Below are 25,931 nucleotides of genomic sequence, written 5' to 3'. Positions count from 1 at the left end.
GGGCGTAGAATCCAGCTCCAAGTGGCTCCCGATGGTCAAATATGGCATAACTGGAGCATCAGAATAAAAATTGACAGTATTGATCATAACCAATTGAATAAAATAATACATGAGTTCATACTGATATAAATACCTGAATAAGTCAAACGTTTGATCATGAGTAGGATATTCACATAACCTCAAAATACCTCCCCATAAAAAAACTGATTACAAAGAGATAAAGAGTAATTTCACAGCCACTATCCAGGCAGATATTAGTTTAATCAAGAGAATCAAAGGTAACACCACTAATGATGGGAAAAATGGAAATCATGTAGCACATAATAGATGAAATAAGAACACTATCACTTCTGTGACATTCCTGCTCAAGATGCAGAACCTGAACCTAATCATGAGGAAGCAGCAGATAAAGTGAGGAACATTCTACAAAATAAGTAGCCTATAATCTTCAAAAGTATCAAGTTTGAAAACCAAGGAAAGACAAACAATTTCAAACTGAAGGAAACTAAAGAGAAATGACAAATGTGTGTGATCCTGGACTGGATGTCTTTTGCTGTAAAAGACATTAAGGACATACGTTAAAGCTTGAATGGAGTTTGATCATTAGATGGGAAAACTTTATCAATGCATTTCCTGATTTTGATGGTTATGTAGGAATCGACAAATAAAAAACAAAAGGTTAATGTCATCCCGTTTTATCAGTGGCCAGTAAGGCCTGGATATTTGTGTGAGAAAACAGTGATGTACACTCATTGCTTCTAGTTCTTTACCTCTCATTCATGATTTAACATATCGTAAGTTTTCCTTCTTTTCTTTCTTCTCCATTTTTAACTGCTCACCAAGGACTGCAGTAAAACCTTGGCTAACCAAACTTGTCCCACATAGCGTCTGTGTGATCTTAGAAACTTTACTTCACTTGTGCATCAGTTCACTGTAATCTATTACCTGGGAAAATAATATAATTGTGGTTGAGACTTAAATACATTTAAAATGCCTAGAATCTCTAATGATTAGCAATGTTGAGCACCTTTTCATGTGTTTGTTGGCAGTCTGTATATCTTCTTTGGAGAAATGTCTTTTTAGGTCTTCTGCCCATTTTTGGATTGGATTGTGTGTTTATTTGATATTGAGCTGCATGAGCTGCTGGTATATTTTGGAGATTGATCCTTTGTCAGTTGCTTTGTTTGCAAATATTTTCTCCCATTCTGAGCGTTGTCTTTTCATCTCGTTTATGGTTTCCTTTGCTGGGCAAAAGCTTTGAACTTTCATTAGGTCCCATTTGTTTATTTTTGGTTTTATTTCCATTTCTCTAGGAGGTGGGTCAAAAAGGATCTTGCTGTGATTTATGTCATAGAGTGTTCTGCCTATGTTTTCCTCTAAGAGTTTTATAGTGTCTGGCCTTACATTTAGGTCTTTAATCCATTTTGAGTTTATTTTTGTGTATGGTGTTAGGAAGTGTTCTAATTTCATTCTTTTACATGTAGCTGTCCAGGTTTCCCAGCACCACTTATTGAAGAGGCTGTCTTTTCTCCACTGTATATTCTTGCGTCCTTTATCAAAGATAAGGTGACCATACATGCATGGGTTTATCTCTGGGCTTTCTAATGCAAATCAAAACTACAATGAGGTATCACCTCACACCGGTCAGAATGGACATCATCAAAAAATCTACAAACAATAAATGTGTGGAGAAAAGGGAACCCTCTTGCACTGTTGGTAGGAATGTAAATTGATACAGCCACTATGGAGAACAGTATGGAGGTTCCTTAAAAAACTAAAAATAGAACTACGTATAGACCCAGCAATCCCACTACTGGGCATATACCCTGAGAAAACCATAATTCAAAAAGAGACATGTACTACAATGTTCATTGCAGCACTATTTACAATAGCCAGGACATGGAAGCAACCTAAGTGTCCACTGACAGATGAATGGATAAAGAAGATGTGGCACATATATACAATGGAATATTACTCAGCCATAAAAAGAAACGAAATTGAATTATTTGTAGTGAGGTGGATGGACCTAGAGTCTGTCATACAGAGTGAAGTTAGTCAGAAAGAAAAACAAATGCTGTATGCTAACATATATATGGAATCAAAAAAAAAAGGTTCTGATGAACTTAAGGGTAGGACAGGAATAAAGACACAGACATAGAGAATGGACTTGAGGACATGGTGAGGGGGAAGGGTAAACTAGGGCAAAGTAAGAGAGTAGCATTAACACATATACACTACCAAATGTAAAATAGCTAGTGGGAAGCAGCTGCATAGCACAGGGAGATCAGCTTGGTGCCTTTGTGACCACCTGGAGTAGAGGGGTGGGATAGGGAGGGTGGGAGGGAGGCTCAAGAGGGAGGGGATATGGGGATATACATATACATATAGCTGATTCACTTTGTTATAAAGCAGAAACTAACACAACACTGTAAAGCAATTATCCTCCAATAAAGATGTTAAATAAATAAATAAATAAAAATAAAAATGCCTAGAATCGTTCTTGGCACAGGTTAACTGCCCAAAAATGTTAGCTACTCATTATTATTAGAACTGTCTCCATCCCAGAATTCTTGCCTGTAATCCAGACCTATATATTCAAGTGACCACTGGACATTTCCACCTCGATGTCCCACAGACATCTGGAACACAGAATGCCAACACCTGAGCTCTGCACACCAGCACTTGTTCCCGTTCTTCCCACACCTGTTCTCCCTATCCTCATGAAAGCCTCTGCCAGAAACCTGAATACCACCTTTGACCCTTTTTTAAAAAAAGAAAACTTATCCTATTCGATGGATGACCAAACAACGTTAATTTTAATATCCTTTTATCTATTCCCCTCTTCCACCTTCCTGATTGTCACTTAGTTCATCATCTCATTACCTCTCCCATGTTTTTGTTCATTTGTTTCTTTGTTGGGTGTTTGGGGGAGGGGGTTGTTACTTGTTTATTTTCTGAATGAGATGGAAGAACTCTTAAAGTGGAGGTATTTGTACAAGGGGTCTGGCAGGATTGGAGGGTGTGGGTCTGTCCATGTGCCAAGATATCTAGAGAATCTGCAGTAACCCAGACTCAGGTCTTTTTCAGAAATAGGCAGAGATGAGTTCAGTTTTGAACACTGCAAAGCTAACTGATACCTCAGTCACCACAGAAGTTTCCTAGAATGAGCTGAGTTGCAGGAGGGAGTGCGCTGGCCCCTCCCACAGCTCCCCTGCCCGCTTCTCAGCCTGAGAGGTATCGGGAGGGTGGTCCCAGGACAAGTCTCCTGTCATCCATAAACATCTCACCACTTCTCACTATGCCTGAGATACCAGCTCAGGTGTGGAGCCAGGGGTTAGGTCATCACTCAGGATGAAACCCCTCACTCTCTATCCTGTTAATGACTGCAGTCTACCTAGTTTTCCTGCTTATCCTTGACTCTCTCCCATCATTTTTCTATCCTACCTCAAAAATAATCTTTCTAAAATGTACATATGAACAAGTCCACCTTCCCCCCTTTAATGAAGTCACGCTGTCTTTAACATAAAATACAACCCCTTAGTATGGCTTCCAAAGACCATTCTCTCCAGCTTTATGCTTTGCTCCCCTTCTTCCCCTTCTCTTGGCTTAATATAGAGTTCTGAACTAATCATCCACAAGTGCCATCGACTCTCTTAGATCTTTGTACAAATGTTGTTCTCTCTGGGCTGCTGTTGCCCATATTTCTTGCTTAGCTAACTTTTGCTCTCATTTGAGACTGCGCTCATACATAATCACCTCCAGGAAGCTTTGTCTGAACCCTGCAGTGGGTTCCATGCTCTCCTGTCTTGTGCTTCTCTGGCAGCACTCATCACATGGTTTCATAGCTGCCTACATATTCTCTCTTCCTGCATTACACTGAAAAGAACCTGAAGGCAGGGACTCTGGATGTGTGTGGGTATATGAGTCTCTTCAGCTCTTACATTATATTTCTAGTGCCTAGTACATTGATAGAAACATAGAAAGTATTTTTTAAAAGATTTTTGAGTAAGTGAATAACACCAGCTGTATTAGTGACTTTCTCCCTAATTCTACGTCATTTTAGACTGCCATCTATTTATAGCAAATTGACAAATCATTCAATTACAATATATTGACAAGTCAGTCAATGTTTACTTTCTGTTCCCAGTGTCTGGCTTTCAATAAGTACTCAATAAACATTTTAAAATGTGCAGTTTTTAACTAAGACATTGAATCGGATATTAAACTGTTCTTTAAAATTATTTCTTTAAAAATGTATACTTTGCCTATAAGATCTGGACCTTCTAGAGCCTTTAAGATGCCAGCTAGTTTTTAATGGCTCACTCATTAAAGATGAAAATGATTGTTTTTGTAATTTTTCAGGGGTTCCTTTTCTACCATGTATGTCAGTGGCATTGGAACAGTTCCCCACTCCAGCTTAGAACAATGAGTTATTTTCTATATATTTCCTATAGCTTTATAATCATCCAAACTTCACATGGTACCAAAAAGCAACTAGTGCATTTTATACCACAAGAGTTGAGTTCATAAAACAGAAAACATAAAAACAATCGATAAATCCTAAAAATGAGTCTCTTAAAAGTATATTATAAAAGCTTAGAGGAATATCTCCAGGAAAATGCAGACATAGCTTTTAAAAAGTTCTAGGTTTCTAGCTTGGGTATAAATTAAGCCTCAATGGCTTTAGTTCATGTGATTAAAAGAGATACGACTCAAAGATATTTGTTATTTGTTTTATATATTTTCAATGACCCTGGATTGGTATTATAAGTATTAATATCTAGCTTATAGGGTACAGTAAAATAAAGTACTAAGCATGGAATCACCAAGGAATTCAACAATGGACCCGTTTTTGGCATTTCTCCCCAATGATAGACAAATATTTGATGAAAGTACCTTTACATCTAGGATCTTTCACCATTCTTAGGAAGTACTGACTCCACGGGTTAGCTCTGTGCTGCCACTGTAGCAGAATCAGTCAGTTTGCATCCTCAGTTGAATGGTTTCCACTAAAAAAATGACTGGAATGTAGCAGTAGAGGCGTTCATTGAACTCCATGCTATGACTTTGATGCCTCTATCATCTCATATACATACTGAAGGTTAATGTTCAGTTCAGGCCCTGGGTGACTAGGACGATAGAGGACATTTAAGACATCAGTAGGTTATTATGAAAACCAAGCTTACAGAAGAAGAAAAGTAGATGCTATTGTATCTAATGATCTTTGCCAGCACGACAAGATTCCCCAAAGTTGGAAAGCTGACCCTGTTCCATAAGCAAAGGACATGGCCCATTGACTCTGGAAGGATTCTACAGTCAGAGGTCACCACACTGGAGCCTGTCTACATGGTCACTAGCCTGCAAATAGGCCTACAAGTCCTGGATGTTACCTCTAGAGAGAGAGGTTTAAACTATCAGAATCATCAGGAGGTAAAAAAAGCCCACTGTTCTATCCCAGGATTCAGGGGAAAAAAATCTGTACACATCATCAATGGGTAGGTTAGCTCATCTTTAAAGTACCTTCCCAACTTAATGTTAGGGCAGCTCGAAGTGCCCATGGTGCCTTCCTAAGAATATCCACATTTGTGTAGAAAGCATTAGATAGATTGAATTCTTTGTAACTTCAAGTCACTTACTCTGAGACTCAAAAGCAAAGTAGGATTTATCAGTAAGGTAAAGATGTTAATACAAATATCACAGTGTCTGATTACAGAAGCACCCAATGGGTGGTATCCTTCATTATTACTATATACTTACATTTGTATTTCTTGAAATACTTTGATAGTTCTCAAAGCCTCTTGAGCAACAGGGAGTATTATTATCTGCTTAATAAATACATTCTTGAGTAATCATTTCCACTAAGTTTCTTGCAAAGCTTTGCCATTTATTTCAGATGTGAACCTGTTGACAAATGAATGGCCAAAGTAACTACAGAAGGAACATCGTATCCTGCGTCTACCCAGAGTAAAACGACATGAAAATAAAAAGATGTAAAATAAAAATCCATGTGTTTATTTTAAACTATTTATTGAAATCTGCCTATAAAGTGCTGTCCTTAATATCTGTAGGGCAAGAGAGGCTGCTTCTCTATAAGTGTGCAGTCCAGTGAGAAAGATTAGATATTGCTGAGATAAGGGGACTAACATAAGACTTAGGAACACTATTTCTTCATGTCTGTTTTATGTCACAAACCCCCTTCTGAAATATGACTAAAGTCAACTATGGAACAAGCTATATAGTTTGTTTTGTGTGTTTCACTGTTTAAAAAAATTTCTAGCAGAGGTGATAACTATAATTTTTTAAGAAAAATTATGGCAAATTTGGTAAAAAGTAATCACAGCAAAAGTCTGAATCATGTACTACAGACAGAATGCATGATTTTGTGGTTGGAAGGCCTTAGACAACTCACATTTATTATTTTGGTTTTCTCATTTGTAAAATATAAAAGAACTGTGCCACTGTCTTTTGCATGAAGACATATGGGATTAAAGAGATATATAAAGTAAAAGAAGAGAGACAATACCTTGTAATGTCGATATTATTAACATGAGGAAATGAAGTTTCAGGAAGACTAAATATCTTGTAAAAGGTTATACAAGGGACTGGATGAGTTGTGTCAAGGTTCATAAACTGTTATTACCATTTTCATCGTAGAGATATACAGGAAAAGGTAATTCTTGCATTTCGCTCTCTTTACAGTTTTTATATAGCAGCTACCATTTAATTCCTGGGTATGGTATCTGTACAATGGTTCTGACTTTGTGCATAAAAATTATCTGGTAGACTTGTTAAAAATGTGGATCGGGGGGCTTCCCTGGGGGCGCAGTGGTTGAGAGTCCGCCTGCCGATGCAGGGGACACGGGTTCGTGCCCCGGTCCGGGAAGATCCCACATGCTGCGGAGCGGCTGGGCCCGTGAGCCGTGGCTGCTGAGCCTGCGTGTCCGGAGCCTGTGCTCCGCGACGGGAGAGGCCACAAGAGTGAGAGGCCCGCGTACAGCAAAAAAAAAAAAAAAATGTGGATCGGGGATACCCTTAACCTCCCACACTGATTCACTGTATCTGGTGTGGGACTCAGGAATCTACATTTTTAACAGCCACTCCCAGGTGATTCCATCCCAGGGATCCATAGATCACCTTTTGAGAAACACCTATCTCCGTCACGTGGGGGATTTTAACAGAAAAGCAAGGTATCGTTCAGTTTTATTAGAACCTAACATACTGACAGTGTCTAGGTCCTAGCAAAATAACTAGTTAAATATGTCATGTCAAGCTGAAATGACCTCAAAGTTCAGTCTGTTCAGACCTCAAAGTTCAATCATCCTATTTGGATGGATTTGAACTGAGCCCCCCACAAGATTTAATGCATATAATTATATGCATATAATTATGCATATATATGCATATAATTATATGCATATATACAAGGTAGATGCTTTCTGTAGTAGAAGAAAGCAGGAAACTATCACTGATCAAAGAGTATTATAATTCTTGAATTTTCAGGTAGGTTTGATACTAACATTCTTAAAGGAAATGTATTATATCACTATTTCTTTTTGATCTACTAAATTGATATCCCTGGATTAGGTTTTTAAAAAGTGTGTAAATTTAATTCTGTGAAACAAATCAGAACAAAGAACTTTGAGGCCTTGAGGTAATCTTTCCACACGTCTTTGCTTAGGCCACTCTTTAGAAATCATAGAGGAAGGTGCTCTATTTATGCTTTTGTAAATCTTCTACTCTGTCTCCTCATTAAATTGACTTCAGCTTTAAATTGATCTGCGTAGCATACAGCCATTAACTTAGACAACCTAAAGTTGTCTAGTCATCCTTTGTCTAGTCCAGAACTGGTGGTAAATCAATGGACAGAGTAATTGACATTCTTTTTTTCTGGTTACTGAAATTCCTTGCAATCCTTGTCAGGATAAACATCAAAGGGCTAGCAATTTTTCTGTTTGTTTTTAATGCCACAATGGCAAAATATTTATGGTATTCTGGGAATGTGTAAGAAGAATATTAAGTTCAAAGGCAAAAGAAGAGGCCAGACTAGGAGCTTTTCTACCTGGATCAGAGGTTTTGAATCCTTGAGATGTAGTCTCTGTGTGGTCAGAAAACTAAACATTTTTCCGGAAAGTATATTTAGTGTCATTTGCACTGTATGGATTGTTGCGTGGTTGATGAATGAAGTGACCATTAAGATGCCTCACTCCATAATGTGGTAGGCAGGCATTTTTTTTTCTGGAGAGAAAAAAAGAAAACTACGAATTTGTACAAATGTATATCTAGAGCCTTAATAGACTCCAGGTTAACAAGGACCTTGAAAACTACTAATTAACTAGTTTAATTATCTGATGATGGGTCTCTACTTTTAATTCTAGAGTAGTTCATCTTTGGAACATTTTTTTCAAATTATATGCTCAATCCTTTTTTTTTTTTTAAGACAATCTTTTTGTGCTATTAGTTTTATCTTCAGCTAGTCTTTTAAAGATCAACACACTTGTCATGTTTACAGTTGAATGCCGAGACCAGCTGTGAATTAAGCAGAGACCCTGGATTATCTAGATTAGACAACCTGGCTACTCGATTCCTATTCCAGGGAGTGATCCTGATTTGAGGGCAGTTGGGGATATTGAGAGAAGCTCTGGGTATGAGGTGATTTATATCACGATTGTAGGTCTGTCCCTTTACTTTGGAGGGGAACACTTTTATTGTGAAACTGAAAGTTTGGGTCAGACCGGCTCTTAGTTCCTTTCCACCTGGAAAATCTTAAGATTCTATGATTTTTGTGGATTCATGAAAATCTTTAATATCAGTAAGTCCCCATGGGTACTATAAATTTATCTTCTTGTATAATATGTGCAACTTTTGTCAAGTACTCTTGGATGTAGACGAATCTGGCATAATTTTTAAGTATTTTACTTTACCAGCACCTCATTGTATTTGGGTAAGGCTGATCCCCCTAGATGAGAGGCAGAATCTCTTGTGGGTAGATCAGGATGATTTGTAAAAGTCCTCACCAGTTTCTTTCAGAATGCAGTATCAGTTGCTTTCTGTCCCTTATTTATTCTTATTCTTCCCTAAGAGATATGACTGCATACTTAGTGCCTAGTTCAGGGCAATGATTCCATCCATGGACAATTTTAGAGGATAAATCTAGGTGCTTCTCTCTTTTCTGCCTGCAGGGAACTTTAGACTGGGAAGAACCTATTAAAGAAATCTCTTGGAGGAAGGCCAACCATTGTTTACACATTTATAGTAATAATATTCCTAGGTCCCTGTCACAGATTATTTATGGTTGCTCTTAAATTTTCAATATGCATCATTCTACATGGAAAAGGCACAAATACCAGAATAACAGTCCCTTTGCTATTTTCTTTCTCTAACTTCCTTACTCCCCTTCAACCAATTATAGCCTGTCTCTACGGATGTTTTTTTAACACTTCCTACTTTAGTATTAACGGTAAATTTAATTAACATGTTGTTTACCCACACTTCTATTTCATTAATAAGCATCTCAAAGTATTGGACTCAAACAACCCTTGCAGCACCTGATCATAGCAATCCCCCAATGATGAGTCTTCATGTATCATTGTCTTTGATTTTTAGTCCTTGAGATATTTTAAAAAATCCTGCATAGCTGTGTTCTTAGTTAACATTTCTTGAGTATATTTTTGAAGTAAGGTATTTTATGGGACTAATTTTTTGCATCCAGTTGTACTCATATAAAAATCAATTGTCATGATTTGCTAAGAGTAAACTCAGCCTACTCATTCCCCATTAATTTATGATACCCTAAGTTCATAAATTTCTTTTTATTTCTGTTTTAATTTTTTTTTCAGTTGCTTTGCTCAGATTCAGTGATATTATTTATAGGAATGTTCTCTTAGGAAACTCTCATTTACAGATTGATAAGTGAATATTCAGAAAAATCAGGCATTTTCTTTATATTCCTTTTTAGGTTGGTTTTAGTTATATCTGGCTCATTTTTAGTGATGTTATAGGGTGGGAGATGAAAGAAGGTTGTCAGTTCCTTGAGGACCAAAACTATATCATTCATTCATATTCCTCACAGAGGTTTAAATAGTAGATATTTAGTTAGTGTTTCCTACAACTCCCAGTAGACCGTAAGCTCTATTGGCATGGAGATCACTTTTACACACAGGACCCACAATGCCTAGCAAATATTGGCTGGCTTTCTCTCTCTTTTGCTCTCAATCTGTGTATTATTCACGTGAGCGTATGTTTATTGAAATTTTTTTCACTGATGTATAATTTATTTTTAGTGAAATGCACAGATCTTAGATGTAGAGTTTGATAAATTCTGACAAATGCATACACACATGTAACCCACATCCTATCGAAGTACAGAACATTTTCATTATCCTAGAAAATTTCCTCATGTCTCCTCCCAGTTACAACCTCCCTGACAGAAGCACTCTTCTGATTTTGTTTCTAGTATGCACTAGTTTTGCCTGTTACAGGCCTTCAAACAGTACGAACTCTTTTGTGTTCAGACATTTTACCAGTTTTTGATGTTTATCCTTGCAGCTCATCCGGCAGTATTTTCTTATTAACGGGCATTGAATATACCAGAATTTTATACCCATTCTCCTGTTGTTGGAGAATTACTATTAGTTTGAAACAACTAGCATTGTTTACAGTCTTTGGTTATCACGAATTAAGCTGCTATGAACATCCTATACAAGTCATCTGTGTATGTGCATGTGTACCTATGTTTATTTCTCTTAGACAAATACCTAGAAGTAGTGTTGTTAGGTCACAGAGGTAAGTATATGTTTATGAGAAACTGCCAGGTTGATTCCCAAAAAGATTATACTATTATATGCTCTCACTAGCAGTGTGAGTTCCAGTTCCTCCAAATCCTTACCCACAATTGGCATTGCCAGTCTTTTTAATTTTATCCTAATAGAAATATACAATGGCACAGCCACTTTGTAAAACAGTTTCTGGTTCATCAAAATGTTAAACATAGTGTTACCATATGATCCAACAATTCTGCTATGTACATAATAAGAAAAATGAAAACATACGTCTTCACAGAAACTTGTACAGGTACATTCATAGCACAATTATTTTTTTGATTTACGATGTTTCAGGTGTACAGCAAAGTGACATTTTATATATATATTCTTCTGAAGGTTCTTTTCCATTATAGATTATAAGATATTGATAAAGCTCCCTGTGCTATATAGTAGGTCCCTGCTATTTATTTTATATAAAGTAGCATGTATCCGTTAATCCCAAATTCCTAATTTATCCCTCTCCTCCTTTCCCCTTTGGTAACCGTAAGTTTGTTTTCTATGTCTGTGAGTCTATTTCTGTTTTGTAAAGAAGTTGTTTATATCACTTTTTTAGGTTGTGGTATATATATATATACACATACTTATGTATACACCACATCTTCTTTATTCATCTGTCAATGGACATTAAAGTTGCTGCCATGTCTTGGCTATTGAAAATAGTGCTGTTATGAATATTGGGGTGCATGTATCTTTTTGAATTTGAATTTTCATCTTTTCTGGCTGTATGTGCAGGAGTGGGATTGCTGGATTACATGGTAACTCTAGTTTTAGTTTTTTAAGTAACCGCCATACTGTTCTCCATAGTGGCTGCACCAATTTACATTCCCACCCACAGTGTAGGAGGGTTCCCTTTTCCCCACACCCTCTCCAGCACTTATTGTTTGTAGACTATTTGATGATGGACATTCTGACTGGTGTGAGGTGACACCTCATTGTAGTTTTGATAGCAGCATTATTCATAATAACCAAAAATTGAAAACAATTCAATGTTTATCAATTAATAAATGGATAGATTAAAAATGAGGTATATTCATACAATGGAATATTAGCAATAAAAAGTAATGAAGTATTAATGCATATTACAATATGGATGAACCTTGAAATCATTATGCTAAGTAAAAGAAACCAGACACAAGACTACATATTGTATGATTCCATTTATACAGAATGTCCAAAACAGGGAAATGTAGACAGAAAGTGGATTTACAGTTGTCTAGGTCTTGGGCGGGGAGGGGAATAAGGAGAAATGAGGAGTAAGATATGGCCATGGGATTTCTTTCAGAGGGGACAAAATGTTCTAAAATTGAAAGTGATGATGGTTGCACAACCCTGTGAATACACTAAAAAACATTGAATTTTGTACACTTTAGATTGGAGAATTGTATGTTCTGAGAATTATATCTCAATAAAGCTGTTTTTCCCAAAAAGAAACTTACGCAGACGGGGAATAAGTGCAAAGGCCCTGAGGCAGGAAATGCTTGGTGTGACTGAGGAGTAACAAGAAGTCCTGTGTAGCTGGAGCAGAGTAAGCACAGCAGAGAGAGTAGTGGGAGAGGAGGTTGGAGAGGTAGGCAGGGGCCAGGATATATAGGGCTGTGTAGTCCATAAAAAGGAGTTTAGAATTTATTATGAATGTTGTAGGAAGCCACTGGAGGGTTCTGGACAGAGAAGTAGCATGATCTGATGGGTATAGTAAAAGATCACTCTGCTGCCTGTATGTGGTGGGAGCTACGGAATGGGAACAGAGAGAACAGTTAGGAGGCTCTGGCAGGAGTCTTAATAGAAATGGTTATGGGCGGGACCAGAATGAACTCTGTGATGGTCATGAAAAGTGGTTGGACTTGGGATGTATTCTGAAGTCAGAACTTACTGGCCCACTGGATGTTTGATGTAAGGGAAAGCAAACCATTAAGGAGGAGCAGGTGTTGTATATCTGTGTGTATATTTGGATGTGCATTCTGCTTTGTAACAAAGAAAAAGCTGACTTCATTATTTTACTTTGTTCTAAAGACACAATATTTTATTTGGAAGAGAAAACAAAATGCTCACATTTCTGTCTCTGCAAACTCTTATTCGTTGGATGGGCATATTCACATAAACTCAGAGAATGTTCTTAATATTGTTGATGTAAGAAATAAAGTACCTATAAAGTTCAAACATACAGTGTTTTACATAAATTGTAATGACCTAAGAGAGTGCTTTGTGGAATCTCATATTTCTCTGTGAAAATTTCATGTTGTAGTCCTGTACTGAATGTTTGCAATTGATCACATACTTATTTTTACTTAGTTTTTAGATAATTGTTTTTTCTGTTGAGTGTTTTTTGTAGCCATTTTTACCTTTTCACATGGCTTCTTACATCTTCCATTATTTATATATTAAAGCTGATTCTACAAGTCTAAGTCCTATTTAAATTAAATCCTCGTTCTCTTTATGTAATCATTTCATAGTTGGCCTCTTTATAGCACTGAATTTATTTTCTAAATAGAATTATTAAGTATAATTTACATGTGGAAAAAGCATCAGCAACATTCAGATTTTGTACTTTAAGTGACCATTTACATGTGTGTTGTACCTTGCATGCATGGTTGTGAAACCAAGAGAAGATAGTTAGCCACAAAATTCATCAAGTGCAGTGTTGACTGCAAAAATCACAATGAGCTATAAGCCAGTTCATTTGTGTTTCCATTAGGATGCACTGAATTGCATAATTATGCTATTGTTGTTGAGTGGTGACCTAACATAAAGGTGCCTGTGGTTATTGCTTAAGATTGTTATCAAGGTAAATAAAGGTCTTAAATATTCAAAATAGGGCTTCCCTGGTGGCGCAGTGGTTGAGAGTCTGCCTGCCGACGCGAGGGACACAGGTTCGTGCCCCGGTCCAGGAGGATCCCACATGCCGTGGAGCGGCTGGGCCCGTGAGCCATGGCCGCTGGGCCTGCGCGTCCGGAGCCTGTGCTCCGCAGCGGGAGAAGCCACGGCAGTGAGAGGCCTGCGTACCGCAAAAAAAAAAAAAAAAAAAATCAAAATAAATTAGTCATCCTGAGACTCTTTTATTGTTGTAGGTTTGCAGGCATTTCAGAAAATTCCTTTCCTTTGAGGTAAACCCTAGCTTCATCTTTCTTGTTCCCTATGTCGCTAGTGTGTGGACAGGCAATCCTTCCAGTAAGGTCTCTTTTCTGGTTTTAACAATAGCAAAGAGTTTTCTAATTCCCGGAAGTGGCTGATATTATTGACTACAGTTCTCATCCACAAGACATTTTGGAAATCCAATGATCTGGCCCTTATTCATTCAACGTGGGTAGGGTTTAACCTTTGCAATCAATCATGCAGTATGGCTGACATTAAATGCTGCCTGCCCACAAGTCTCCGGCGGCTCCTTTCTCCAGCTCTATTTTTATTTCCACATCAGGAACGCTCTCCGAGGATGAAGAGAGTATGGTGGTGGCTTGTGACTGCCAGGGTGTTGAAGTGGGAGAGCTGCAAGCACTCCTGCTCTTATTCCATGGATAGACAAGGCTGAGGACAGTTCCTGTTGCCCACAAAGAATTTTAGCTGGAGCTAGATGTCGGCAGGCTGAATCAATCAGAGAAGGCAGGTGCTAGGGATTTGGAGGTGAATACTAAATAAAGGGAAGAGAAACCCCAGGGAAGGGAGAGAGCATAAATGTAAATGGGGCAGTTGCTCTTTCCTGTACCAAGGAAACATTGTGCTATGCCTCCTGCACATAGCGGGGGGCTGCAGATCAACGGTTAAAGACACAAGTAAAACGCTGGCAAGCTTCCTGACTTAAGCAGTACTCCACAAATGTTCAACAATATGCACAGCATTTATTGTTGTTCTGTTATTCAGTCTAATTTTTCCTCATAATGGAGATAGCTTGCATTTTCTTAATTACATCCCATACTGACCAGTGGTCTACAATTGGAATCAGCAATCCAGGAAGCGACTGGTCAGTTTACCTCACTGAAAAGCACTTGGAAATAATCCACACAGGCATCTAGTCCTGCCCTAACTTGGGCTCCACTCATGCTTTGCTCACACAAGCTATGATCATTAAGTTATATGCTTATAGGTCATAACTATCATGAGAGTAAATCCTTATATAGGTACTGTAAATGCCTGTCAATCAAATGTGAATGTAACGAAAAAGTTATATATTTTCTCAGCAGCTCTTTTAACAAACTAAGTGGGAGAGATGGTCTTCTTAATGCTTCTCAATTTTTTAACGTTATATGACACGCATGAATTAATGTATCCAGCCATATCTACTTTTATAGATGTAGGAGTAGCAATGGTAATAGATCTCAAAGTATCTATTATCAATATTGTGATTCTCATTTTTGACCACTGAGTGAGTTGAGGGATATAATTGAAAGTTGACTGTCTTCTTGACAGGTAAGTCTAGAAGGCCACCCTCATTGTTTATAATGGATAAACCCTATTATCTCATGGCTTTCAGGGGTATTAATTGTACTTGATGTGTATGGTTCCAATGGGGAAGATGTAATATATGGCATTTGGTACTAGCTTAATATAAGTCTTTATCATTTTACCACTACACATATTTTAGTTTTCCAAGGGGGGGAAAACAACAGTGTTTGTTATAAGAAAACTCTCTTACATAAATTAACATCTTTCACCCCCCAATTCCCAATGTAATTACAAAAAGCTTTTTAAGAAATAATCTGGTTATAAGGTTAGCTTTTATCACAGCCAGAGATCTAAAACAGGTGGAGTTGGCAAGACATAGGCAGTCATGGACTTATTTTTATTGATATATAATTCACATAACGTAAAATTCACCATTTCAAGTGTGCAATTCAGTGCCTTTTAGTATATTCACTATGTTGTGCAACTGTCACCACTATCTAATTTCAGAATATTTCCATCACCCCAATTAGAAAACCCATAACCCCAAACCTACTAGCAGTTACAATTCTCCTCTTTCCCCTACCAATCATTAATTTACTTTCTATCCCTGTGGATTTGCCTATCCTGGACACTTCATATAAATGGAATCTCAAAATACATTGCCTCTTGTATTGTATCTGCTTTCTCTCAGAATAATTATTTCAAGTTTCATCCATGTTGTAGCATGTAACAGTACTTCATTTCTTTTGTGATTAAATAATATAATAGTATGGACATGACAAATTTTGTTTATTCATTTACTAGTTGATAGACATTTGAATTCTTTGAATTTGGGGGTTATTATTGAATAATGCTCCTATGAACATTCATGTATAAGTTTTTGTGTTAATATATGTTTTCAGTGCTCTTGAGTATATACCTAGGATTGGAATTGCTAATTCAATGCTATGGTAATTCTGTTTTACTTTTGAGAAACTGCCAAACTATTTTCCAAAGTGGCTGCACCATTTTACATTTTCACTAGCAGTATATGAGAATGCCAGTTTCTCTTCATACTTGCTAACACTTTTTCCTGCTTTTTTTGATTATAGTGATTTTTTTTTTTTTTTTTTTTTTTGTGTGTGCTGTATGCGGGCCTCTCACTGCTGTGGCCCCTCCCGCCGCGGAGCACAGGCTCCGGACGCGCAGGCTCAGCGGCCATGGCTCACGGGCCCAGCAGCTCCGCGGCATGTGGGATCCTCCCGGACCGGGGCACGAACCCGTGTCCCCTGCATCGGCAGGCGGACTCCCAACCACTGCGCCAGCAGGGAAGCCCTGTAGTGATCTTAATCGTTACAAAGTGTGATCTCATTGTGGTTTTGATTTGCATTTCTCTAATAACTAATGATGTTGAGAATTTTCTCATGTGCTTATTGGCAATTTGTATATCTTCATTGGAGAAATGTCTCTTCATTGATGAACCCTTGAAAATTGGATTATATGTCTTTTTATTGTTGTGTTGTAAGAGTCCTTTATATATTCTGGGTACCAGACCCTATATAATTTGCAAATATAAAATTCTAAAATTTATAATTTGCAAATATTTTCTCTCTTTCAATGGGTTGTCTTTTCACTTAATTGATAGTGTTTTTTTTTAAATAATGAAAGATGAGGATTTTTTTTTAATGATGGTGATAACTCCCAGCATTTTTTAAAATTTATTTATTATTTCTTTATTATTTATTTTTGGCTGTATTGGGTCTTCTTTTCTGTGCAAGGGCTTTCTCTAGTTGCGGCAAGCGGGGGCCACTCTTCATCGCGATGCACGGGCCTCTCACTATCGCGGCCTCTCTTGTTGCGGAGCACAGGCTCCAAACGTACAGGCTCGGTAGTTGTGGCTCACGGGCCCAGTTGCTCTGCGGCATGTGGGATCTTCCCAGACCAGGGCTCGAACCTGTGTCCCCTGCATTGGCAGGCAGACTCCCAACTACTGCACCACCAGGGAAGCCTGATAGTGTTTTTTGACACACAAGTTTTTTTTTAAATTTTATAAAGTCCAATTAATTTTTTTCTTTGGTTGCTTATATTTTTGGCATTACATGGAAGAAACTGTTACCTAATCCAAGTTTGTGCAAATTTACACCATTGTTCCCTTCTAAGAGTTTTATAGTTTTAGTTCTTATATTTAAGTTTTTGTTTCATTTTGAGTTAATTTTTATATATTATGTGAAGTAGGAGTCCAACTTACTTATTTTGCATATGGATATCTAATTGTCTTGGTCATGAATTTTTTTTTTTTTTTTTGCGGTACGCGGGTCTCTCACTATTGTGGCCTCTCCTGTTGAGGAGCACAGACTCTGGACACGCAGGCTCAGCGGCCATGGCTCACGGGCCCAGCTGCTCTGCGGCATGTGGGATCCTCCCGGACCAGGGCACAAACCCGTGTCCCCTGCATTGGCAGGCGGACTCTCAACCACTGCGCCACCAGGGAAGCCTGGTCATGAATTTTTGAGAGAGCAAATCCTTAGTAGTTTGAAAAACTCAAGTGATTCCTAGGCTAATTCTGTGTCTTATCAGTTGTGCTTAATAGTTTGAACCCTTGAAAACTGTAAATAAAAATAGTTTTAAAATCATTTCCAATTAAACAGAAAATTTGAAGGACAGGAGAAATATAATGAAAAAATAAAAATCACTCATGCATCTAAAACTTAAGGCTAACCAGTTTAAATATTTTGCTATGTGTATTCCTATCCTCTATCTATGCATTCGTATCATAATGTGCATACTGTTTTGGAAATCTCTTTTTAATATAATATGAGCATTTTACTGTGGCAATTTTTAAAAATTTTATTTACTTATAGTATTAGATTATGACTGTACTATCAATTTCATTCCAATTGTTATACTTTTTTTTAAATGTCTCAAGTTAATCTTTTTTTTAAATTTATTTTTGGCTGTGTTGGGTCTTCGTTTCTGTGCGAGGGCTTTCTCTAGTTGCGGCAAGCGGGGGCCACTCTTCACCGCGGTGCGCGGGCCTCTCACTATCGCGGCCTCTCTTGTTGCGGAGCACAGGCTCCAGACGCGCAAGCTTAGTAGTTGTGGCTCACGAGCCTAGTTGCTCCGCGGCATGTGGGATCCTCCCAGACCAGGGCCCGAACCTGTGTCCCCTGTATTGGCAGGCAGATTCTCAACCACTGCACCACCAGGGAAGCCCCAATTGTTACACTTTCTAAAAAAAGAATTGAAGTGTTACTATGAGTATTCTTTTACCTTAATGTATTCATGTGACTCTGATTATTTCCCTACCTAAATTCATAGGATTTGAATTTCAGTATCAAAGGCTTTTGAGTGATATTGACAACTGTCTAGAACTATTCTGGATGATGGTGGTTTTTGTCTCTGGCATTTCTTTTTTCTTCTTCCTTAGGATTTTTATCTCTCTGCTTACATTGTTCATCTGTTCTTGGATGCTATCTGCTTTATCCATTACAGCCTTTAGAATATTAATCATAGTTGTTTTAAATTCTAAGTCTGATAATCCAACATCTCTACCATGTCTGCTTCTTTTTTTATATATATAAGTTTATTTATTTTTGGCTGCATTGCATCTTCGTTGCTGCGCGTGGGCTTTCTCTAGTTATGGCAAGCAGGAGCTACTCTTCATTGTGGTGCGTGTGCTTCTCATTGTGGTGGCTTCTTGTTGCAGAGCATGGGCTCTAGGCACGCAGGCTTCAATAGTTGTGGCACTCAGGCTCAGTAGTTATGGCTCTCGGGCTCTAGAGCGCAGGCTCAGTAGTTGTGGTGCACAGGCTTAGTTGCTACGCGACACGTGGGATCTTCCCAGACCAGGGCTCGAACCTGTGTCCCCTGCATTGGCAGGCGGATTCTTAACCACTGCACCACCAGGGAAGCCCTACCATGTCTGCATCTGATGCTTGTTCTGTCTCTTCAAATTGTGTTTTTGCCTATAGGTATGCCATGTAATTTTTTTCTTGGTAGCTGAACGTGGTACTGGGTAAACTGTTATGAATAGAACTGTAATAATGTGGTAGTGAGGGAGGGGAAGTGTTCTATAGTTTATAATTAGGTTTCAGTCTTTCAGTGACCCTATGCCTCTGGACTATGAACTTCCTGTGTTTCTCAGTTTTCTTTCTTTTTGCTCAGGTAGGACAGGAAGGCTGCGGGGGCTGGAGGTAGGTATTTTCCTTCCTCCGGGTCAGCTAAGCTCTGATAATACCAGAGTTTAGGCTCTGATTCACTAGCTTACCCTGAAGGCAGGCCTTGTTAAGAAGAACAAAGTGCTTTGGTATATTTTAAGTGGTTCCTTTTCCCCTCCCCCAGGTGGAAGCACCAGGAAATTTTTCTCTGATATTGACTGTGGGAACCTGGTCAAACTCCTGCAGGTAAATCTCAGAATGTTGTGGAGGTCTCCTTATGACTAGGTCCTCCTAGAGTTTTTCACTCTCAGACTTAGCACACTGTGCCTCCAGCAATTCATCAATTACATTTCGGGTTTCCCTACCCAATCCTGGTTCCCAAGGCTGTTTCAGCTCAGGAGTCTCTACTCTGCTAAGCCACTCCTCCTTGTATTTGCCTGACTGTCTTTCCAATCATCAGGCCAGCCATTTCCTCCGTGTCTTCCCCTTTCCTGCGGTTCCACAAAAATTTTCAGTTTTTCAATGTGTTCTGCTTTTTACTTGTTATTAGGACATAGTTGCAACTTCCAAGATCCTTATATTGCAGAACTGGAAACCAGAAATCAGTGATCAGCTTTGAATTCTTTTACTAGGAATGTAGGATTTACAAAAGATAGGTAGGAAGAGAAGCCTAGCTATCCTTTACTTTAAATGGAAAGAAGGTTAAGGAAGATGGGTCAATTGAATTTTTACTTTCAAGGAGATAAGAAAATAAGTGTAGCCATTGAAAGAACTATTTAGAGGCATAAGATTCTCTAAATTGAGAGCTGAATGAGGCAGCATTTTGAGTTTTCTGTGGTCAGGACCTAGATGTCATTTCTTTTGTAAACTCTTATAACATGGAGCAGTCAGTCAGAAAATACTGATTGGCAACTGGGAAGAAATGTATTTTCTTACAGCCATGGGCTAGTTACCTCAAAATATCTGAAAAGCACAGAGCCCCCTCTAAGGAGGAATTCAACCATAGTTTAAGGGGATGGGCAGTATTGTGGGCCTAGGTTTTCTACAGTATGGCTTTTTCCCTGCCTCCTGCCATGGTTAATTAGACCAGTGGTGAGCAGCCAGTAGTAGGCTGCTCAGGATCCCATGATATGGCCTCATACAAATAGATGACTGGGTCAGTTAGATTCTACCTCTTAGAAGATTAGCCTGGGAAACTTTCTGAGACTAATGTCATGAAGAGGAAGGAGATGACACTGAATGAGTATATTGCCGAGGACATAAGGTAGAACAGGAACATAAGGCATGATGACAAACCAAAGGCATGAGAAAGAAGAAGCCATTAATTAAGCAGAGACTATGAGGAGGTGAAAAAATAAGAGTACAGGGTGCAGATTTTCATGGTTAGAAGAAAAGATTGGAACAGATGTCAGAAGAAGAGATTGTCATCTACGTATTCCTACTGGTAGGATTTCTTAATTTGCTTTGGATCCAGAATGCTACTCTCAATAAGGTCCAGGTCTGCTTTAGCTCCTGTTTCATGAAATTCTACCTCATTTACTGTTCCATATGTATCCTTTAATAACCTACCTATCCAGCCCTTACTTAGTTACCTTATTGCAACAGAAGGGTCTAAACAAAACAATATATATGGACTTTTCTCCATTTTATCTATTTTTATGTAGATAAAGCTTGAAATATTTCAATGTCTAAGACAAAAAAATGCTGGATAATTTTCCATAAACTCATTAAAAGGGAAATCTCCTTTAATTCAGAATACTTGAATAATATTTGACCTTCTTAAACTGATTTTATTACCTAGTTGTCCATTTAATTTATATTGCTTATGTTTAAGTTAAAACTTATTATATGTTTTAGAAGAATGTATCTAATAAGAAGAAAAAAATAGTTTCTATTAACATACTTAAGACTATAAGCAGCTTACCAGTTGGGATTTAAGAGTTGTTCCCAAAGGCATTTGTTTTTTAAATTAGTAGTTGGCTTATGAATTCCTTAGGCTTTCCTCAGGGACATCAATACAGGTCTGTTTAGAAATACAATAGTGGTTTGAAACTTATATTTTTAGCTTAAAACCACAATTATTGAATTTTTATAGAAACTAGTCTATGCACAGTAAATTTGCTTTATTTTTGTTCCTAAAAGATATAAAAATTGAACAAAAGTTAATTTATTTTTGTTTTTACAAAGGCTTCCCTTTATATTAAAATAACTGAAGCCCCACAAATACAGTACCTTAATATTTTGATAAAGTGTCATTTGGTCAACTAGATCCCTTAAGCAGTGGACATCTATCCTTGACTAGAGGTCTTTAGTGATACTATACAAAGTTAATACTGTAAGAAGAGCAACAGAAAAAAGTTCACAGATATTTTGACCTATCTTACAGGCTCACTGCCAAAAAACACTTGAAAGCAAAGGAGATGCTCAGGTGGGTTGGTGACCTGACACAGTAAATAGAAAAATAGGAATCTTAATTGTTCATAATACAGATGATTTAGAGGATAGGAGAAGAGGGGGTAAAAAGTAAAAAGGTAAGCTGAAAGATGTGAAAACAGTTGGAAAAAATGGAAAGAACCTTAGACAAAATCAGTATACTTGAGGAAAATTATATGCTATGTCCATAAGCCTACTCTACAAAAAAAGAAGGGAACAGTATGATTCATAAAGCGGTATTCAATCGCTTACCCTATAATTTTCTTAGCACTTATTAATGCAAAACAATGGAGACGTGGAAATGTTCTTCTAGCTCTAAAAGAGAATATAGACATGTTTATATACAATTAAACAATGATAATAAGAAAATTTTCTTGGAACACTATGATAATTCTTTTGTTAACATTGTATGAAGGAAAAATTGGCTTTTTCTTCCAGTATTATGGAAAAATAGATATTCTAAGAACTGTTTGCCATACAAAACATCATGCTTCAGGAAAGTAAATCATTTACCTTAAAATATGATAGATTAGAATAGTCCAGAGTGCCTATCATAAACAAAAGCAAATTATTCTTATGAAATATAACTTCAGGGATGCCTTTCAAGATTACTATAGATGTAATCAGCCAAATAAATGGTCTTAATAAAATATAGGAAAAAGCCACCCACCATGAGAGAAAATCAGAAGAAAATTTCAGTTGCAGAAATAGAGCTCAGAAAACATTAGATACTAAAATGATCATCAAAATATATTTTTTAAAATGAATATGGTATTTAAGAAATAAAAGGCAAAGTTAATAACATGAAAAAGGGAATAAGGACTATTACAAGTAGTTAGGCAAATTTGAAAACACCTCTAGCATTTAAAATAAAAACATAAATATTGACATTTAACACTAAAAAATAAAATAGTTAAAGATTAAATACAGCTGAAGGGAAAATTCATAAGCTGAAGGGAAAATTCATGAACTGAAGACAGATCTGAAGAATTAGGCAGACTTCAATTTAGAGGCATGAAGAGATCAAATTTATATGAGAGGTTAAGAGTCAAGGAGAATAAAATAAGTTCTTTCGTTTGTCCCAGTGTATTTCTAGATATAATATATAGAATAAGTCAGTCAATATTCAAAGTGATAATAGCTGAGACCTTTTCAGAATAGATGAGAGACGAATATTCACAGTAAATTCCAAATAGGATAAGTAAAAACAAAGCCATATCTATGCTTGTAGTAAAATGCAGACGTCAAAAACAAAAAGAACTTAAAAGAAGTCAGAATGAAAAGAAAGATTCCTACAAAGTAATGACAATAACCTGATAGGAAACTTCTCAATAGTAATAATGGGAGCAAGAAAATAATAAAAGATTTTCTTCAAAATATTGAGAGGAAAAATAAGTGCTAAAATAATATTGTGTACCTATAAACAGTTATTTCAGAAGACAGCAAGATTAAGGCAGTTTAAAAAAATAAAAATGAAAGAATATACCAGCAACAGGATCTGTAAAAAGAAAATGATCCCAAGAGGAAGATGTGAATGCAAATAAGACTGAAATTCATGAAGATGTGGAATGAGATTAGTAAGCGGTGAAATTTCTGTTAGCAATGAAATTAGTATTATTAAATTATATATATATTAAAAACTTATTGTTTCTAATAATAATTTTGGAATTTTAATAAGAACAAGAAAGATGTTAATTAAGTTTAGATTTTAAGTATGCAAATTGAAGTTTTAAGGTTGCCCACAAAAAATAATAGATTAGAGCAGAGGTCAGCAAGCTTTCTCTGTAAAAACAGTAAATATTTCAAACCTTGCAAGCATATATGGTCTTTGTAATAACTATTTAACTTTGCCACTGTGGTATGAAAGCAGCCAGAGACAACATGTAAAGCAATGAGCATGGCTGTGTTCCAATAAAACTTCACTTATGACAATAAGCAAGGCAGGGTTGACCTGTGGGCTGTAGTTTGCTTATCCCTAGGTTAGACGGTATAGCTATCAAACAAATAGAAAGATGAAGCAAAATAAAAAATAACAGATTTACCAAACTTTATCCATCTAAATGTGGGAAAAATATAGAAAAGAAACAAGATTGGAGAAATCAAATGGATCCATAATGACAAAGATAAGTAGAACCAATAAATATAAACAAATTAAAGTACCTAATTGAGAGAGATTGCTAAAAAGGTACAAAACAAAATCTGATTTTATACTCTTTACAAAAGAACAAAACTGAAAACTAAAATCTTAGGCCACAGAGGGTTGAAAGTAAATGTAGAGATAAACCAAGATATACCAAGAAAATACTAATCAATAGGAAGCTATTATATCTGTATAAATTTTAAAGGAAGTATACTTCAAGACAAATTTTAAAAAATCATTGTTATAAAGAAGATAAAACAGAATAATAAATTGTAAATTCATCAGGAATATATGAAACTACTAATAAATATAAGCAAAAAGTGATAGGATTACAAGGGAAAAAGTAGACAAATGCATCACGATAATGGGAACTTTTAATATATTTCACTCAGGAATTGATAGAACAATCAGAAAAATATTAGCAAAGATATAGAAAATTTAGCTATAGGGACAAATTGTATCTAATGAATAACTTTAGAACTTATTTTCTGCTGTGAGGAAAGACCAGTCCATAAAAGCAAGTCTCAATAAATTTTAAAGACTGTCTATCATTTTGACCACATTCATCCGCTTCAGGGCTGTTAAGAAACAACTTAATTGCATAGCCTTGATAACAAAACAATTGTTAATTATCTCCATAATAATTTATATACTCAGTATGTTGTCAAAAGTCCTGCTAGTGGTTTTCTTGAAACATATAAAATCTGATTATAAAAATGTTTGTGGAAAAGTCTGACCAATAATGACAATTCTGAGGAAAAAAAAAAAAAGCTTACTTTACCAGAAATTGACTTATTGTGAAGCTTTGGCAATCAAGACAAATTGACCAAACAGAACAGAATAAAGAATCTAGAAATAAATCCATACATATATAGAAATGTAGGATATGATGTAATATCATTGCAGATCACTGGGGAGAAATGAATTGTTCAAGAAATGGTGTTTGAAAAAAGTAGCTCACTGTGTGAAAAAATAATATTGCATTCATACCTCACAGAAAACACATGCAAACATATACTCACATAATAATTTCAAGTGCATACATTATCTAAATGTGAAATCCATATCTTTAGATGTTTTAGAAAAAATATAGAGAAAAAGAATTTTATGTTTGCAAGTCATAGAAATATTTTTGAACTTATATTTCTGTCCTCTAAACACTCAATAATACTTACATTTGCTAGAACTAAAGAAATAAGTTGCTTTACTTCTACATTTGGTAAATGCCTGAGGCACAAGCCTAAGATTATATTTACATGAATGCTTCACAGTGCAACACTTCATAGTACAATTGGGCAACTCCCCGCTATGACATAAAGCCAATTGAAAAGACAGACGGTTTTTGCAAGCAAATATAAGACTGCACAGTGACAATTCTCTGAGTGGTAGCAATGGCATTTGAAAAATTATACAACGTTCTTGGGATATATACATTGAATGAGTTTGATGAGTAACTCAGAATTGTAATTATTAAAAACACTTCTCCCCTGAATTATTTTACAGTGCTGATGGCCTGGTTCTTTTGTAGGCATCTGTCTTGTTAAGTATAAGTAAATCGCTGCCCAGAATTTAGCTGCATGAGTAAAAGTTCACCATTTTTACCTTTGCTAATTTTTCGCGAGCCTATAATTTCAGGGTAGGTAGGGAAAAACTTCCTACTTCAACTTTAGTTGTTGTCCCACATTTTGTTTGAATTTTTTGACATTCAAACAAAAAAGAGAAGAAACAGTGCAGGTGGTAGAGCAGCTTTTATTTGTAGATAGCTAAAAGATGAAAGAAGATATGCTAGTCTCAAGCTTAAAGTAACAGAAGCTGAGCAGTAGAATTGGATGCTGAATAGGACTTCTCCTGGCCTCCAGATGTAAATAATAGGTTACGTAAAAGGAGAATCAGACTGAAATCAAACTTCTAATCTGTACATTAGAAGTTGGATGACCATGGAATAACAACTATGAGACTCTTGGGTGAGAAGGTCTGAACATGAGAATCCATTCTAGTTATGATAGCATTCACTTGTTAAGGAGAAAG

The sequence above is a fragment of the Lagenorhynchus albirostris genome, chromosome 8, assembly GCF_949774975.1.
Source record: "Lagenorhynchus albirostris chromosome 8, mLagAlb1.1, whole genome shotgun sequence".
Taxonomy (NCBI): Eukaryota; Metazoa; Chordata; class Mammalia; order Artiodactyla; family Delphinidae; genus Lagenorhynchus; species Lagenorhynchus albirostris.
Note: the sequence above shows the minus strand (reverse complement) of the source record.